This window comes from Monopterus albus, unplaced genomic scaffold (genome assembly GCF_001952655.1).
Source record: "Monopterus albus unplaced genomic scaffold, M_albus_1.0 scaffold101.1, whole genome shotgun sequence".
Classification (NCBI taxonomy): domain Eukaryota; kingdom Metazoa; phylum Chordata; class Actinopteri; order Synbranchiformes; family Synbranchidae; genus Monopterus; species Monopterus albus.
Window position 1 is genome coordinate 1,038,159 of NW_018127981.1, and position 19,734 is coordinate 1,057,892.

The 19,734-nt window shown below is 42.0% G+C and overlaps 1 protein-coding gene across 9 annotated transcripts in view; it reads right to left on the bottom strand.

Moving 5' to 3' along the window:
- Positions 1-19,734, bottom strand: part of satb1b (SATB homeobox 1b) — an 87,733-nt gene that overhangs the window by 44,308 nt on the left and 23,691 nt on the right. For 2 of the 9 annotated variants that reach the window (XM_020609726.1, XM_020609717.1), the window contains exon 1: positions 521-1,993. The exons of 4 other annotated variants lie outside the window; for them this stretch is intronic. The gene's annotated coding sequence lies outside the window, so the exon portion shown is untranslated. Of the gene's footprint in view, positions 1-520; positions 1,994-4,275; positions 4,297-12,133; positions 12,454-19,734 lie in introns of those variants that run through there. 3 more of the 9 variants (XM_020609721.1, XM_020609724.1, XM_020609725.1) reach the window with 3 other exon arrangements.

The window sequence follows — 19,734 nt, forward strand, 5'->3', positions numbered from 1 at the left end:
AGTCGTCAAAAGTTGAAGGAAAGAAAACACAACAGGGCAGTGGGTGCAAGGAAAGATTTGTGGCTGCTGTACCCATGGGTGCTTTACTGCACAGCTACAAAGGCACAAAATAACAATTGGCAAATTATTTGAGCTGCTTGAATACTGAACAACTTTAGAGCTTGCTCAATCATAACATTAGCTGTGTCACTTCATAACACTGCTGTGGAAAGTCATGCATGCTGTTTAATGCACAGTGCTGATGAACTGGAATGCTGGTATCAAAGAGAGAAAAGGGCAACATCATCCACCCCCACGTGAAAGATCATGAACTCCCTCATTCATAACATGCAATGAGGCAAGTAATTCTCCACAAATAGGGGGCCAAAGGAATCCAGACCCGGATACAGAACGGATCCAGGTCAGGATTTTTAAATGACCTTAAAAACACAAATCAGGAGCAATAGTTCAAATGGACACATTACCCCTAAAGAGGGGAGTTAAGAGGGGACAAGTTGAGCGAAAAATCTTCCAAACCAACCTGAAACGCAGCACTTCAGCACTGGAGAGCATATAACACCGCCTGGAAAACGCGTCTTCTTCAAGTTTGGCCAGGATAGAAAAGGGAAAAAAAGAGAAACACAACTCCTGCTTCCCGGGTCCTCTCGTTATCTCTCTCTATGTGTGCATGACAGCAATTTTGTTTTAGGGGGACAAAAAAATATGTGTTAAAAAAGACGCTTTCTCCTGCTCTTCTTCGCAGAGGTCTGGCAGGCGGTGCGCAAAAACAACAACCCGGCGGATCTGTGGTAGAGACGACGAGGTCGAGATGGACCGTGATATGCGAACATTGGTAAGCGGTTGTGTGTGTCTGTGTGTGTGTGTGTGTGTGTCTGTGTGTGTCCGTGGACCCCTAACGTTAGCTGATTCCGTCTAAGTGGAGGAAAAAACTGCAACCGTAGCCGTCAGAGCCAGCGACATTTAGCCGCGTCCATCGGTTACAAGTGAAGGCGACTTCTGCTTTAGTTCGCACCACAACACCCAAATATCGGGAGGCAGGCAGCCGTACAGCCGCCAGGATAAACCCAAGCACCCCGGACACTGTTGTAATAATAATTACCGCTGCCGAAACCTAATAAACCCTCGCTGTGTATGTTCACGGAGGGACTCACGTCCACAAAAATAGCTTAACGTCGGTTTAGCCGGCGGAGACTGACTGGGAGAGGAAAAATAATAATAATAACCGACAGGGTGCTCTTGCTATCGCGTTGGAGACGATGTGGAGACGATATGCGGACAGTCGAAACAGGTTCGCAAAATAAAACAAGGAGAGGGGGGTCAAAAAGTGCGGTTTACTTTCCGATGTCGAGCATAAATAAGGCTTGCTGTGGATGCATAAGAGAGCTGCCCGCGATAGTAATAGTAGGAGGTGTCCTGTTGGTTGGGGATTGGCGTCCGGACGGAGCTCCTCTTTCTTTCTATCTCCCTCTCCGTCTCCCCCCTCTCACTCCGTCTCTCCCTCTCTGTCCCCATTAAATTATTAGTTGTATTGACTCATCACTCCCCCCTCTCCTCGCTGCTGGTGCTGCCGCTGCCTGTGCTTTCTCTTTCTCCTCCTCATTTCAAATGGCGAGGGGGGGTTAAAAAAAATTAAGAAAAAAAAAAAAGACAAGAGATATGTGTGTGTGTGTGTGTGAAAGAGGGAGAGAGACGGGTGGAGAGTGTGTGATACGGAAAGAGAAATAATTCCCTTGGTAAAAGAAAAGAAATGACACCTCCGCATCCCGCATCTCAGGCCGAAAAGTCCTGGCTGAGATTTAATAAAGTGGAGAAAGTGGGCAAGGAGAGAAACCGTACGCACAAACACACGTGCATGCACAACTGACAGGCACATGCATAAACACCCATGCATTTGCACAGCGGCATGCACACGCTACGGTGGTGCGATTTCCGGCTGCGCGCAGGAATTTTTAATCAGCTTGATTAGAGTGAGGCGGTCCTGCATTTATTACAGCGTAACACAGATGCTCACACGCACGTCGACACCTTAAGGCATGGTGCGTTTTCGTTTGACTTTGGCCCAAATTAAAGTGTAGTTTTTATTCCACATGCAGTCAGAAAGAGCAGGAGGTAAGCTGAACTATTTGACCTCAGCTCAGTGGTTGTGAGATAAATGAGCATCACAGTAAACACGAAGGAAAATCTAAGTCGTATACCATTCTCAGATGGACTTCTTTAAAATACAGAAACCTCCTACAGTACATCCGAATAAGGCAGGTCTGTTTTTAATTACCAACTTACTTTTATAAATCTATTATATATATGATTAGATCAGAAATCATAAAGCCTAGAAGGTAGGTAGCAGTTTTGTTTCAAACAAAGGACAAAATAACTAAGTTCATGTTCATTCTTAGACAATGACTATAGTTTTTTCTTGAGTACAAATGTATATATATTTAAATAGGTGTACATCCCCATCTGATTTTACAGTTCTAAATATTTAGGCTCCTAACCGTGAGAAGGCTCTGTCCTGCACAGTAAAGGTGGGCTGTAGTGTAATGGCTTGGTGGTTTGTCAGTAGACTACCGCAATCAGTATCCAGCTAGCTCCAATATTTAATTATTGTATTGCAAATATACATATATTCTGGCATAATCACCAAATAAATTTGAATTATGTTTTGTTTGTTTCCCCCTTTACTGTGGTATAATTTGGGTAAATGCCATTACACTTTACTGAGGATGAATACTATTAACATGGATCAATAAGATTAAATTACTGTATGCCTAAAAACAGGTTTAATATCTTTATGCTACAAATAAAAGGTTTATCTGATAAGTCCTAAGACTACATCTGTATAGACTAATGTATGTTCTTGTAAATAAACAAAAATATAAACATGGTCTTTTTTTAATCTCATCATTTAGCTGTTGTAGCACTGCAAACTCTGCCTCCATTAAGGGTCATACAGCATCATGTCAAACTGGATTACTGTTGAGAGTTTCAACAAAACTGTGAACTGTCAAAGTAGCAGAAGAGGCTGCAGAGCAACACAATCTCTGCAAATACTAAAACACTGGAAGGTTTTTATCAACTTGAGCTATTTTTTTTAATTTTGTGATTATTTCATAGACCTGATGGTTTTGCCGCTGCAGACCAAACAGCAAAAACATCAAAGCCCTGATCTGAGTTTGTACCTAACCTTAAGGTTGCCCAATAATAAGTGTTTCACACAGGCTTTATGAGCAAAGTCTCGACTAAAGTCTGACAGACACACACACACACACACACACACAGACACAGGTGGCAATAGCTGATGCTGTCTGTCTGGTGTGAGGCGAGGATGCAGTTGGCTCTCCATCTTTAGGTCCTGTAAAGAGCCAGAGGCGGGAGCGTGTGAGGCGAAGCTCAATGTCAAGACCACTGGGGAAATGTTTTTACACAAACATGAAATATTACACACACGCTACTTAATCACATAAATAATATGTATGATAAAAGGCACTGAAAGGCAGTACAAAAGAAGCAGGCATTAATTTATTACCACTGTGCTGCAGATTGAACATTAATCTTTTTTTTTTCTTTGGCAACAGAGCTATATAAAAAGCAAGGTGTAGCAATATGATGAGATTCATAAGGCCAATATCTGCATCAAGCAAAAATGAACAAGCGCGTCTGTCCAGGTTTTGTAAGAACAAAAACAGGAAACCGACAGAAAACAGGAAGTGTGTACACCTATCACACTGACAGAGCCAGAGGTTGTGAGCTGCCCGTGGAGGTCAGGCGTGCGTAAAATACTACATCACACTTTGTTCTCACTAATAAATCTTTGCAGGGCTCATAAATTCCCTCAGAACATAAATACAGTAATAGTGCACTGACTCACACAAAGCTGTTGTTTCATAAACAACAGCACAGACGTGAGCTTCTCAGCTTAGCTTGACAGTAACCACTGTCAGCTGATGACAGCAGCTGAAGAAGCTCTATGAAACAACTACGAGCAACAACATTCAGATTTATGCAAGGTGGTTACAGAAAGTATGGAGCCCATTAACACTGGAACAGATCAAATAACCAATCACGGAATAAGTGATTGTGTCTTGTGTCGCCTCGCGGTAGAAACAGTACAGTTACACATCTCATTCAACCCCTAGATGCGAAACCAAGTCATTCCACCCACCAATGTAAGGTCAAAAGTTGACTCATTTCAAAATGCGTGTCCGAAAAGGCTGCATTAACATTTCTCACAGAAGGCCAGCAGAGAAACTTAATGGAAAAATACAATGTGAAACTCACCTCTCGGACCTGAGATGGAACAATGCCTGGTTATACTGACACCTAGTTAGCACAAGGTGTACGTTCTGAGGGGGCGGCTACATTTCATAAGGGTCCTGTGTTTGTGGGTTTCTTAACAGGAAATGGAAGAGTTGTTGAAACTGCTTGTGTGACCCAGACATGTTTGTTTGTTCACTGCTGCACGGCGTCAGTGATCAATTCTTATCTTATCATTCTCGAGGTTTCAGTGTGTACCAAACACAGCTGTGGTGTGCAGTGTGGTTAAATGGTTCTGTTGTGTGTCTGAATAAAGGACCCAAACTGTGGACTAATTACTATATTTGCAGATATTAATCCAACACGTTATTCGGCAACTGAAAAATGTGAAACAAGATCTCCACTGTCACTGAAGACACCAAAGCACAGTTCACAAATGAATCATACTGACTGTCTATCTGAAGCCCTTTGGTACATCACAGGTACAATACAATAAAGAGGATGTCCTGAAACTGCTTTTGTAATATCTATTTACACATATATGGATATAAATCAGGTCATATTTTCTCTCTGAAGTAGAGTATTTTGAAATTTCATTTTGTAGACCGTGCCTCCTGTTCTGGTCCATCGATGTGATATGTAGTAACATGCGTCACAGACAAGCTGCAGCCCATCTCACACCGAAACATCCTCAGCAGATCCCTTTACATCACCTAGACCTGCACGGCGCACAGCGTCTGCGTGCTGACATGTTTTACATGATGTTCACTGCAGCTTCTATTTCTTTTTTTCTTGGCTGCAGTTAGCAGCGTCGGAAAACAGGAGTGACGGTGAAAGCGAGCCATTGTCGGCAAATGCTCTTTTCTATCTGGCATGACGCAAGCAGCCGCAGTCATTTCCACTGTGATTGTCGGGCACCATCAGAGAGCATCGATAACCCCTGCCAGGCCTTGGCATCGCCAACAGGTGCTGGCTCTTCCAGCTAGGTTGGCACCGATGTGGCTGTGAAAACCCTCTGACATCCAGAAGGGCACAGATTTGCACTGAATGCACCACTGAATCAACACTGCTGATTATCAATTAACATATACCGTTTTGTATCACACAGAAAAGAGGGGAAAAATGGGTTTTGAAACACAGAAAGCCTGTTTAAAAATACTTGCTGCGTGCTGTTATAATCACGTGCTGAATGCAGATTTAGCTCTGTTCAAGGTGGGTTCATACAAGCCCGTGCGGCGTTGGGTTGGACTGATACAGTGTGATGTACTGTGCTATACATTTACACACGTTTTGTTGTTCAGACAGAATTTTGTGCCTGTTGGCTACATCTGTGAAGAAAACATAAAAAGCGACATGAGAAACACATGAGAGTGAATGATAAATTACAACAAAAGACACCTGATATTTAAATGTCAAGAGTCATATCATTAGAGCTCAGATACATTTAACCTTTACTACGCGTATTACCACAGTTACTGTATGTGTTCACTATAACACACTTATCAAAACTGTCACATCTGTTCTGCTGCTTTTAAACCATGTGTTTATGTCTTGGGGAATGAAAGATTACATCTATTTCTATAAAAAGCTGTTAATAATCAACACACAAAAGACTGAAAATTAAGAGGAAAATATATCATTGTTGGCTCAGCCTTGAGAAGTGTCTTTATTTACTGTGTCAGGCGACGCTGGCGCCTTCACTCGCTATACGTAGGTGTTCTGATGCCTTCATGCTCGCCACTTGTGATGCTTCTAATGGGCATTAATACGATTATTTGGATTACTAATACAAATTAGTCTGCACATCTAGTCTGAGCACACAAAGCACGGGGGTGCGTGCAGTCACTTGATTGACTTTGTGCTCTTTCTGCAAGTGTCTCCCACAGTAAAAACACACACATAAACATAATAGTATTATTAGACGCTGCAAAGGATTTAATAATCTGTCAGGGAATGTGTCAAAACATGCCTGCATCAGAGTGGGTGCACAGATGAACCTCAGCGAGACAGAAGATGCTATGCACAGTGCAAAAAGGAAAGAGGGCGGTGTACATTAGATGCCGTGCAAAACCAACAAGCAATTAAATGAGTAGTAAAAGTGCCAAAAAAAATGAAATCAATCTATTGTCTAAACAAAAGCACAGAGTAGCAGATTTTAATAACAGCATAAACAATTACTGGGTTCATTTTCTTTTTTTATGAACAAATTCACACAAAAGGGAAGCTTCTGACTTTTTGAACAAAGGAAGTGTTTAGTGCTGTTGGTGTTTGTAGATCACTACAGGTGAGTTTCAAAATATATTACGGGCTACAACAACCAAAGCACCATTTAAATTAAATATTATTTTTTACTACAAACAACAATATGAAAAGTCTAGAAATCTGAGATACTCAGTCACAATAAGCGTAATTATTTTCTCAGCAAATTTTTCATTTTGCTTCTTGTCTTCTCAGAAACACAGCTGGTTGTGATACTTTTTAAACTAAGCTCGGTGTACAGCGGTCACACATACACAGTCTGGCTTCACGTCTGTATGGAGTTTGGGTTGAGGTGGTTTATTAATGTTCCCTCATAAGGCATCTGAGGACCAGGAAAAATTGCTTTATCACTTGTTACAGGGTAAGCACAGATAGACTAAATATTCCATAATGAACACATCCACCAAATCAACTTAGTTTCATGTTTTCCATTAGCCTCTCATTAGCTTTCAATTTCTAGTGAAATAAGGTGATTTCTACGTTTCTCATATGTCCGCATTTCAGTGTGGGTGGAATCAGAAAAAAGAGAAAGAAAGAACAAGGGGGGTGTAATGAACTGAGAGTCGGCTCTTAAGTGCTTAATTGTTTTATAATCGCATGAAGTCGACAGAAATAGAAGTAGAGCCGCGGTTCTCCGCCTCAGGTCTGATGACGGGAAGGCCTCACACCAGTGGGCTTCAGTGGGTCTCTGTGTCGCCTTGGAAGACAAACATCAGGAGGTTTTCCCCCCACTGGTGATGTACAGTATGAAAGAAAACCGCCGCTCCACTCACGCCCCTTGTTCTCACGTCATACCCCTCCGCTCTCTACACCCACCCTTATGGTGTGTGGTGTGCACTGTACACAGTGCATCTCTTACACTGTTGCATGCCTCACATGCACACTTGTACATCCGCATCCGCTCAGTGGCTTCAGTGCTGTGTCAAACACAGTCTCTGTACTCCGGGTCAAGGCCTCAGCCTTGTCGCCTACGGTGTCATCAGGTCGATATCAACTGTAATGACCTGCGATTTATGCAGGTCGGGTCAAGCCACAGGAATCTGTATTAATGATTTTAAACTGCCTTGTTCAGTCCCCTTTAAAACCAGTTAGTTAACCAACCAATGTGCATCTGAGGCAGGTGCGTTTTAAAAGAAATGACTTTTTTTCTGTCACTGCTCGTTGGACCGCGGTCATCATATGACCAAATAATTAAATTCTAATTTCTGCCTCGTGGATCACAACAAATGATTAACAAGGGTTAGAAAGACAGGGCTGTTTGTGTGTGTGCACAAGGGAAGAAATGACACTGAAGGTGGCTTTGTGGCACAGAGGTAGGACATACAGTAGTGAAGGGGTGAGAGAGGCTGCTACATCCTGATGGGTTCTGAAGTGGGGGGAGAGGCAGTGAAGGGCACAGTACGCCGGCCTTGTGGGGAGCTCTTGGCAGTGTTAAGGAAGTGAAGGAAGGTGATGGGATGGTGTTACTCGCCTCAGTTTGCAAGAAGTGATGCTATTCAGTGAGATGAAGGGAGAGATGGAATATGAGCATGTGGGGAAAATGGCTTTTAATATCAAGGCTTAGGTAGAAGTAAGAGGTGCAGACTTAAGGATGTGTTTTTTATCTACAGTCCATATTCTTCCTGGCATATTTAATCCCTTGTCAAAGGATGCATCATCCACCCAGTGATGAACAAAACAGTTGATATGACAAGTGTGTGTGTGTGTGTGTGAGAGAGAAAGAGAGAGGCAGACAGAGAGAATACACTGTCTGGTTAAATTGTTTCACTGGAGGATGTGGGTGGGTATTAACAACCTGATCTTAGCAGGATGCGCTTTCCTCTAAATCGCTCTTTTTTCTCCTCTGAACAAAGGATTCAGAAAAACCTACACAGATTGGATGAAGACAAGCATCGGAATAAAACACATACATCGAGACCTGTAATAATGTGATTTCAGTGGTGAAAACTTAAATGCTGTCTTAAATGATATTTGCTACAGTAGCATGAAGCGAGAACGAGAACAAAAAATTCTAACATAGGAGGGATGTAATTTGGTAAAAGCGTGACAAAACCGTCCTGACGGACTTTAGGTTTCTCGTCTCCCGGGGAGGACACGCCAACCCATTTGACGAGGGGGGCTGACTATGAGGACCCACAAACAATGCGTCACTTTTATCACTAAACCAAGGAATCTGGATCAACTATGTGCAAAGCATATGCCAGAATAAATGCAGTCCAACATACTCTCTCTTTTTCTGCTTTTACAGAGAACTTCCCAGATAATGACAAAATGAGGTGTAACTCCCAAATCACACAGTAAGCACGCACCCAGGGTGGTACTGTATGTCTGTAACTGACGGGGGGAGTGGGGGGGGGCTTTCTTACACTTTTGAGCCCTGGAATGCAGCAGCCCCTATTAACACACCAGCCTTTTCTTTTTCCAAACTAGTTGCAACATGTCATAAAAAAACGCTGGGAATCATTGTTATCTTTCTCCTCTATTAGCAATCATAACAGAGCTATTTCATAGAGAGGAGGGATGGGGGGTGGAATCCCCAAAGAGCCACACATTAAAAAACGAGACAGGCCTCTTATTTACTGGCGACAGTCTAATAAATACATTTGTTGGCAGCTAAACAGGTATTTACTCTGCTCCCTACCACAGGTATAATTTCACTGTTTGCTGAGCTGTTATTTTGCTACAGTGATAATTATTGAGGTGGTAAAGAAAGACGATTAATGGTTTTAGCCAAGATATCAGTCTCAGCAAAGTGAAGGCACAGCCCAGCTCTAAACTGCCAGCAAATACTCAACAGTAGGGGTTTTAATAATCTGCATCTTTTGCTGCAGGAATTCAGAGCACGGCCCCAACACAAAGCTGAGACAGTGCAGCTGTGGCCAACATATAGAGACTTCTTCCTTTGTATAGTGACAACATCTTTCCCTGGACATTTTTATTTTACTGAAAACAATAAAACTGATTATTGAGAACATAATTCAATTTTACAGCAAAGTGATGAAGCATTCTTAATATCATTTCAGAGCTGACTGCACAACAAAAACAACAACAAAAATCACAACCTGTGCTCTCCCATGTGAGCGCTAATTGGTCTCTCAGGGTCGTGGGACAAAGTTTGCCGTCTACTCTCACTTTCATCTAATGACCTGCTCTTTGGTTTCTCTTAACTTGACACTGAACGCGAGCTCGACACGCCAACATGCAGCCGCTGTATTATACTACAAACTAATCTGTTCTGCGCTGCCCCCTCTGTCTCATAGTTTTTACGGAACATAAGCACTGGCAATCTGACGTGACAAGTAAAGGAGCTGTGATGAAAATGTGGGAGCTGACTTTAAAAGCGATAGACCCCTTACTGTTTGAGAACATTATACGCTGATTTCCTATCATTATACTACTACAGTACAGTAAATGCAATGTGTGCTAGTTTCGATTAGTTGTAATGAAAACAAAACTAAGCTTTGAGGGGGAAGGGAATCTGAGTATAACCAGGTTAAACCTGTAAGTCAGAAGCAGAAAGGTATAAAGGTGTTTTCCCAAGTCGCCTCCTAATTGTACATCACAGTGGGGTTATTGTAAGAACTGTGATCACGGCAGAACACATTACACATTAATAAGCTGTGACAGATGTTAAGGCTTTACAGCTGGATCTGTGTGACTTGGTAATCATACACCGCGTTGCCGTTGTCCTCGCATTCTGATTTTTATCAATCCTGCTAAACAAGTTTATGTGGAAAAACTGTGCCAAACAGACTGACACGCCGCTGTGGATGTGTACACAAGCATTTCTGTGCCACTTTTGACAACCACAAACTGATAAGTCATTGTAATGAAGGCTCAGAGCTGAGGAGTAAAACCGAGAAGTTTTGTTTCTGTGTTCATAAACTACCGTTGAGGCTTTCGTCTTGTCTGAGGACTTTTACAAGAAGTGACACATGGCAGCCTGAGACAGGAAAAGGGCTGTGTGTCACTGCTGTCAAAGGTACTGACCAGATAAGCCACAGCACCTTGAACTGCCACAGATCTGCAAAGATAAAAGGAGAAATATCACCGATGCTGTGGTATATTCTGTTTTTACCCATGCAGAGGTGCCATACTTGACCTTGTAATCGCATGTGAGCAAGAAAAGAGCAGAAACCTGACAACAACAGCTAGATAAGAAACAGCAAGTGACAGACAGTGAAAGCTGAAGATTGTTTCAGCATAACTTCCCTTTGTCTGCTCAAGTTTTTGATTTAATGCAAACTTATTCACCAGATTTTTTTGTGTGTATTTTTCTCATCATTTTCACACTGCGCCATAGATAAACTAACAAATATGATCTGTATGACAGGTTGTACCTACAACACTAGTCTTACTTGAGTGTGTTTGGGCTGATATCTGCATATAAATAATGTTGAACATCACACTGAAAACCAGTGACCATGCTGCTGTGTGAAATGTCAGCTAAAGGAGCAGAAAGTGAAACCTTTAAAAACCTGAAAACCACAGAACATCAGTGCCCACACACTTTTAAGATGCCAATATGCTACATCTTCTCATGACCACTCTGTCTCTCTCTCAGAAACACTCACCGGTCTGACTGTACCTGAAATTACTATATCAGCACTGTGACAAAAGCCACAGAGTGGACCAAATTACACAATTTCTGTATCCTCACATCTCTCTACCTGCCTCACACCACCTCAGACAGAGAAAGCAATAAAACCATTAACTGTTTGTTTCACTCTAAATTTGTCACACCTGTTATTTTTTGTTTTGTTTTGGGGTTTTTGGGCTTTGCCAGTGTGTTTCTCAGTTACACAAAGTGTTTCATGTTACAGCAATAAAAGTGCTGAAGGAAGTTGACACATAATTAAATAGTAAGTATATGGAGAGGATAAATGAAGTAGCTCTAATGGCCTAATAAAAAGTAGTAAAAGTAGATGGGCAGTTGGGCTGCAATAGCTTCAGCATTTCTAATAAACGTGAACAGTTTAACAACAACTGTGGTTAGTCAACACACACTTCATAATAATGAGGAAAAAAGAGACTAAAGGCCTGATTTAAATTATGAACCTGACTGAAAGGTGCAAAAGATTTGATAAAGAAAAAAATATTAAAGCCATTTTGTTCCCCCATCCCCCTAAAAAAACTCGTCAGGTCCGCAGCAGCATCCCTTCTTGCTCCTCTGCTGCGCGCTGAATAACTTGTTAAGTGAATTACCGGAGATGGATGTACTTAACCCCGCGAATATCACGGGGGCTTTGCTTATTCTTGCACAAATGAAACCGGCCTGTACCTGCACATTTAAAATAAGACTGCAAAAAGTTCTGAAAGCGTTCGTGTATTTTACTATTAAGCTTTTTTGCTTTGGTTTGCTTTATGAAATATTAAATGTTAGCAGCCACGTTTGGTCTGTGTGGGTTTTAATTGATTTGGAACATAGGTCTGTAAATTGCTTTTAATTCATTTAGGCGCGAGTGATTTATCATTATAATTCCAAGGAGAGGCGCCGTATTTTGAGACATGCAATAAAAAAATGTGATTTAAAACTAACGCAGAGACACTAAAAAAAGCCCGTGACAGAATGGCAGCACATACAGATGGCTGAGGAGAACCAGTGTGCACTATGGGACCGTACCTTTAAAGTCAGCAGTCGCCAAACCTCTTGTTTTCCATCAAAAGTTGAACAACCTCTTGTCACTGCTCCACCACGAGAGATCCAAAAATAGGCAAATGCTCTGTGGGAGGAAAAACGTTTTAAAAAAGTCAAAAGTCCTACGGATGAGGAGGGGAGGAGTGGTCTAGAAGAAACCGCACTCGCGGAGGCTGAAGTTAGTTAAGCGCACACGGCGGATGGAGCGCAGAATGTGAGCAACCGTGCGCTGCGGGCAGCGGGGGTTAAGTAGAGGAGAGCAGAGTAGCGGCATGTGAGGAGGGCTGCTTTGAGAGGGTGGCAGGTAAACGAACCGCCCCTCCCCGTTTCTGATGCTCAAATCGATGATTTGCCAGCTGTGGCGCAGCTTGTCTCATTGCCCCACTTTGGTTTTACAGCCGCTCCTCTCCGACGCGCTGCTCTCCGGGGACACCGAGAAAGCGAGGGAGAGAGAGAGAGAGAGAGTGAGAGAGAGAGAGAGAAGTCACTGCCAGGAGAGCTCTCACACTCATTCATTTTCATATTTACACGCCACATGTTTGTATGTCAAGAAAAAGAAGGGGGAAAAAGTCTGGTAAATAGTCGATTGCGCGCAGCGGCGTGCGTTTTGCTCCGTATAGAGTCAAAGCCTGTTGTTTTAACAGCGGAGGGCAACCTGCCAGCTTTGCTCCCCGCACACCTGAGCGGAATATAAACCATATAGCCCGGTATACATCAGATGCTCTTACATGAAAGAGGTGTTTAGTAAAGCAGATGGGTTGATTTGTTTGAAAGCCAAAGTCTGCAAAATTTTGAAAAAAAAAGAAAACGTATCTCAAGAATAATTAAGTTTGAACAATGCTTGTTGAAAGAGAGGCTAATACTGCAGTCTGCTGTTTGCCGAGAGCCACTCTTTTTTCTCAATTAATTTCGCCAGTTTAAACAAGGTTTTTAGAGGAAAAGAATTATTATTCTAACTATTCGGCGGTGGACATTTAATGCATCATTACTGAACCAGACACTTTTATTTTATAAATGCAAGCTGTTTGCCCTTTCTCTCGCAACTTAGTTTAACTCCGGCCATCACACACACATACAGCCTCTCTGTCACATTTAAGAATTCTACCGCGGGCCAATAAAATGAAAATAAAAACCCACGCTTAAGGACTGCAAATATGTCAAATTTACGAGGACAGCAGAATAATTTGATTTTCTTTCTCCATTTCTTGGACACCTTAAAGAACTCAGCCTGCATCAGCCGAGGCACAAAGGGCAGATAGAGGAGGAACGGGGCTTTTATATTCACTCTCATACTGTCTAAGTGCATTTGTGCTATTTGGATTGATTGTCAGGTTTAACTATATCGACTGCTGTATGAAAAGTACAGAATACATAATGTCATTATTCCCCCGCCAAAGTCAGAAATTAGACGGGAACAATCTGAAGTTTCAGAGAGCGACAGATTAAATGAAATAGTCCTAATGAAGAAGTGTCGGAGACAAGAGACCACGGTGATTCAGGCTACCTCTGTTCTAAGGTATAGATTGTTACCCACAGTATATTTTCACATCCGAAAAAATTAATACAGGTTTATGCATGAATGAAATTTTTTGCCCATCGTGTGTGTGAGCAGCCCCTGAGGTTACACACTGTACTGTGCGTGAGCCTTTAATGTGAGTGTGTGCAAAGCGTGTGCATCACATATTGTGGTTTACAACGCACATTTTTGTTTCTGTCATGTGTGTGTGTTTTGGAACTTGTGTGTCCTTGCACACATTTACACCCATTTGTTGTGTGTGCGCCTTTGTTTGTGTGTGTGAAATGATTGACAGTTTGCATCTGCACAGGCTAACTGCTCTGCACTAGCAGGTGTGCAGGAGCCCACAGGTAATGCAGCTGTTTACTTACAATATGAATGTGTTTCTCTTACCGGGTTTAGCATAAATAACATGCTGATCCATTTACATTTACACTTAATTTACACATCCCATTGAAAATAGAATTAGTGGGGGGAAAAGAGCTAAAAGAAGCAGACACAAGACAACAGAAGGTGAGAGCTGAAGAAAGGGTCTTGCTCTGAAAATCCTGGAAAATATTCTAACTGTATGCAGTGAGTTAAATTTATCAGAGAAGATACAGAAGGACTGGGGTCCTTATTGTAAGCAGATACAGACAAATGTTTCTCAGAAAAGTCCATTTGTTGTGGTTTTGGAACTCCACAAAAGTTTCATTATGAAGCATCTGAGATGTGCTTTAAAAATGAAAAAAACACACTCTTACTCTGTCTCTCTCTCTCTCTCTCTCACACACACACGCACGATCGCCTCATGATTCACACCACCTCTCCTGGGTGATTAAACAGGAATTGAAAAGTTCCAGTAAAGAGATTCAAATCTGCTCTCTGCGTAATTATAAATTCATGCTAAGTTAGGGATGTTTTCATCATTATGGACAACAGCTGGTGATTTCAATGCAGTCTGTGTTTCACCCAGCAATTCATGTTGCTGCCTCTGGAGCACCCATGTGGAGCAATTGTCACTTTGACCACAAGGGGGACCGATGAGTCTCTTCTTAAAGAGGGTTAGAGTGAGAGGAGAGGGGGGCAGCTCAGAATCTCAGAATCAGCTTTATTGGCCAGGTGTGTCGGACACATGAGGAATTTGACTCTGGTACATCAGCTCTCAATGTGTATGTACATATCCCCATGCAAGGGGCAAGTAAACAGTAAACCAGCATAAGGCTGTGTAATATAACAAAATAAGCAGTATTAGCAAGCAACAAACAGTCCAAACAATGCAAAATAAGCAGTATAAACAGGCATTAAACAATGCAGACAGACAAAGGAATGCTCATTGTGAAATGGGATAAATAGGAATAAAAATAGAGTACTTAAAACTAGAGACCTGTACGAATCTGTATAATTTGTACGAGGTATATTTACAGGTATTGTACTGAGGGTTATTGTCCAGTCATACTGTCGTTGGTTAAGTGTTCATCAGAGCGACAGCCTGGGGGAAGAAACTGTCCTTGTGCCTGGTTGTCTTGGTGCACAGTGACCTGTAAAAGCCATCCAGAGGGGAGGAGTTCAGATTGTGTCCAGGGTGTGAGGGGTCTGTAGATGTGGATGACCCTTCTTTAAAAGACACTGTTCCTGCTTTGTATTTTACAATGTTGTCATCTAGCTGGTCCTGCCAATATTTATGATTCAAAAGCATCAAGCCTTGACGTCTCCTTTCAAAAACAGAGAAGATTATTAGTAAAGCAGTGGTGTGTGAGGACTGTGGATGAGTTCCAAAACATTAATGTGCATCTATGTTGCTGAAGCATAGCAAGACGGCACATGGAAGGCACAAAAAAGAGAACCAAATGTGTGTGAAGTGTAAACAAATCAAAGCAGACCTTGAGCTCAGACATTTTGAGCGTCTGCATTTTTTCCCCCTCCAAAAACAATAAACAGCACTTGGAAAATTACAAGGGTTGCACACCCCAGAATTAATCTTTCCAACCCATAACTAAATAGAAAGACACTGTTGCCTCTCCATCAAGTGGGTATATTTTAATTACAAGCTATTGACTACTGAAAGTAATTTGTCTCAGAAAGATGCCCAAGAGCTACAAGTCAGACATCTTATCCTAATCTGAAAGGCTCAACCATTTTCTGCTCTGGTTTTGTGGTTAGCCTTTCCAACCTTCTTTGGTAGATCTTCTATAATTGCTCACCTTTTAAATCTTAACAAGGATTCCTGAGGAGACTAACACTTGACTACTAGCATAATGTGGGGTAAGCAATGGATTTTCAGATTTTTTTTCTGCCTCTGATCACCTCAGCAGAAATCGAGGTGTGGATTCTTTGCCTTTTCCTCCTTGATTTTATTTTCAGCACCTCTTTGAATTTTGAAACAGAGCTACTCCACAAACTCACCTCTCAAATGAAACACTATTAATCCTCATTTGCATGCTGCCAAGGAGGACAATGGAGATGAGAGCCAGTCAGAACAATAAAAGCTGACCCATAGTTGGCGCCTTCAGTGTGCAGACGCCTCCAGCTGTTAATGGGATGTCAGTCAGTTGGGTGAAAGAAAACAGCCCAGAAGTGTAATTACTGTCTGGTGTGAACTCTCCCATCAGCTGTGGCAGCTTAATGTCACTTAGTAGATTACTGCATGTGGAGAGTGTCAGATGAGTATGGGTGGCGGCTGCCCAGATGTTAGAGCGAGTAGAAAGTTTCTTCAGGTATGCTGGGGTGTTTCTGCAACACAGTCACCCGAGTTAGCCTGTCAGTCTGCGATGTTGTTTCCTTTAAGCATGTGTCAATGAGACCATCCAGCAGAAGTTGGGGACTTGAGTCACATGACTTGACTCGAGTCCGACTTAAATCACAAATTTGAGGACCTGACTTTGGCTTAGTATTCATGACTTGAGACTTGACTTAGACCTGAGACAGATGACTTGAAAAAACTTAATTTTCCTTAATTAAATATACTGAGGAATTATGTTTTGTTTTTAAAACACTACTGGGTGATTTCTAGTGCAATGCATGCAAACATGGCAGCCTACCAGAACGCAGCAGACCAGCCCAGTAAGGGGCAATGCAGGTCACAGGCTACAGCTACGAGTTTAGTCCAAACATAATAAAATTTGGGTTCAAGAATTATATTGTCAATGATGGTAGTAAGAAAAGAACAGCAGCATGCAAACGACCCTTTTCCACCACCTGGTACCAGCTCAAGTCGACTCTACTCAGTTCTACTTGCTTTTGGTACCGGGTGCTTTGTTTTCCACTGCAGATAGTCCCCCCTCAGTGTAGCTGGCTGTCACAGTGATGCCGAAACTTCCATAAAGTCACTGGGCCCTGGTGGTGGCAGGGCAGGCTCAAACCTGTATAATGCTCATCCTATAACTGTTATTATGCCACTTTGTTAAGTTCTGACAGTTTTTCAGGTGAGGAAATAACGATCTAGTTTTCAAATATGCCGTCATTCTATCTAGGTAATGCCAATTACAAATTTGCTCTGATGTTTTTGGAGATGTGAAGACCTGCTAAGGTGCCAGTTAGTTAGCTCTACTTAGCAGGTAGCAGTAGCCATTGTGCTCATATTATCACATTTAGTAACCTATGGGCTACGTATTAGATGTACGATGTAGTGGTTCACATAATATAATATATAGTTACCGTAAATTTTACCCTCTATAACACTCATGAGAAAGAAGTGGCAGCTACTACTATGAGTGAATGAAGAACAGGTGACTGGTGTTGTCACATGTAAACATCCAGGTTCATCGGTAGCAAGATGGCCACGTAGTAGTGATGAATTTCTCTGACCAATTGGTGGTCTGCAGCGTTTACACATATGTGGTAGCTGTGGCTCAGGAGGTAGAGCAGTCGTCTCCCAATCAAAACGTTGGCGGTTCAGGTCCTAGTCTCCTGAATCTACTTGGTGAAGAGACACTGAACCCCTAGTTGTCCCTGGTGGCCAAAGAGTGCTGCCATCAGTAAGAAATGTCATCATGGGCATTAATAAACTAAATTATACTGTTACATTAAAAATCACAGATTATTCACTCTTAGTACAATGCCATCAAGTCCTAAATTTCTGTCATGGTACCATTAGGGAACAGCATGTTCAAGATGTGCACTACAGCTACGGCAAAGTAAAGTTCTTGTTAGCCATTCCACTGACATCCATCCATTCTACCATCTCTAACCTTCAGCATTTAACCTCCAGCTTGTTTGTGTCAGGTTTGCAAACACGGTTGGATGTCAGACTCATCAACCAGCACAGAGCCACGGGAGCCGCAGCAGCACCAGGCCTCTGTGTTTGACATGCATCTCAACGCGGCACCACTGACACAGTAAGACACCTTATCTCCTGGAGAGTCTATTAGCTGTGCTTAATTAAACAAATGTGATTAGACTGATCCGAACTCACACAACTGAATCCCCAGTATACAGTCAACCATGAGAGGCGGCTGCAGAGACAAAGTTGAGTCACGCATGGCTTGGCTTTATTAATAGTACCTCTTACACACTAACACACACCTCATCGAGCCATGGCGTTAACACGTGAGTAATGTGTACGGGCAGTGATGTTTCAAGTCCACTTGTGAAGTCTGCCAATCACAATTTAGTGCCGACTGTCAAGAGATACTGAAGCTTGGAGTGTCAGGATAAGGTGATAACTAATAACAGGCTGAATGCTGGTAATTTAGTGTAAGATATGTGGGTGGGATTTAGTTACGGTTGTCAGTTGTAACCAGGTGGAAAGCAACCGGGAAATTTTCACAAACTTGTAAACGATGAATCACTGACAGAAACATGAGACAGAAACCAAAGTAATTCCATGCACTAATATTTTAGGGGGATTTTAACTCTGAGTCATCTCAGTTCACCATCAAGTTTAAACTGTGTCTGTCAAAAAGTATAGTTTGCTACTTAGATGTACTTTGGTTGAGGAAATAAGTTGCAGAAAAATGTAGAATTCCTGATGCTCTGTTAAAGTCTGAACTTTCTCTGCCCTCTCCTGAATTTGATTGTGCTCGTGTTAGTCAGTCACAGACAGCCTAGACATCCAGGGCAGTGCTATTTAAAACAATGGTCTGTCTATGTCTGAGTGAACTGAGGGTTCTGATGAGCCACTGCAGGTAATACAGCTCTGTTATTAGGTCAATGCCAATTCAAACTAATGAGGCCTTCAAAAGCTCAGGTAAGTGCAGTTCCTCTTTTGAAACTAGCTGAGCCCTGTTATTGCCTGGTATATAAAAGGAGCCTGTATGAATCTGTGGGTATTGCACAGACAGTCAGGATCATTCACTCTGAAACTAAATGATGGAAAATACCTACTTGATTTGTCAGACTCAGCAAAATTTAGTTTACTGAGTGATGCTGACTACAGCTACTTTTGAACAGTCTAGAAAACCTGCAGTAAGCTGTCATTTTCTGCATTTCACCTAATGATTTAGTATGTTTGCTGGTGTGTGTCTTGTACAAATTTACTGGCCACTAAATCAGTTTCAGTGTAAGTAATAGGAGACAAAACCCACATGCTTCACTATGCATATAAATGCATTCAGTTCAGCAGAGGCTAATGGGAAGCAGTCTGGCACTGACAAGTCAAGTGGGTATTTTAGAAGGCTAAGCATGACTTTTTAGTGTACAAGTCTGAACTTCCACTGACAGTGTTTCCTTGCTGATCAGTGGCAGAAGTAGAATAACACAAATAAAGACTAACTTTGTAAGATACCAGCTTGATTTGTCTCACTCTGTTTAAGCCTCATATTAGCTCCATCCTGGAGTCCAGTATTCGGTTTTTATGACACCTCCACAGCAGCAAAATTAACCTGACACAGCAGGTCAAAGTGATGTGTATGAGGCTGAGTGAGCACGACATATATATATACAAAAAGTATGTGAAAAATTGTATTTCAAAAAAAGGAAAGTGAGAAGAATGAATACAACTATGTCTTTGTCTGCTGCAAAATAAGCTGCTAATGTTAGCAGTGAAGTGTCACATTAGGATTGATTCAATTAACTTTTTGTCCACATTTTGAAAGCCCAGTGGTTTTAAACTGCTGTGAAGAGAATGTTCCAGTAAGTACACAGGATGCTG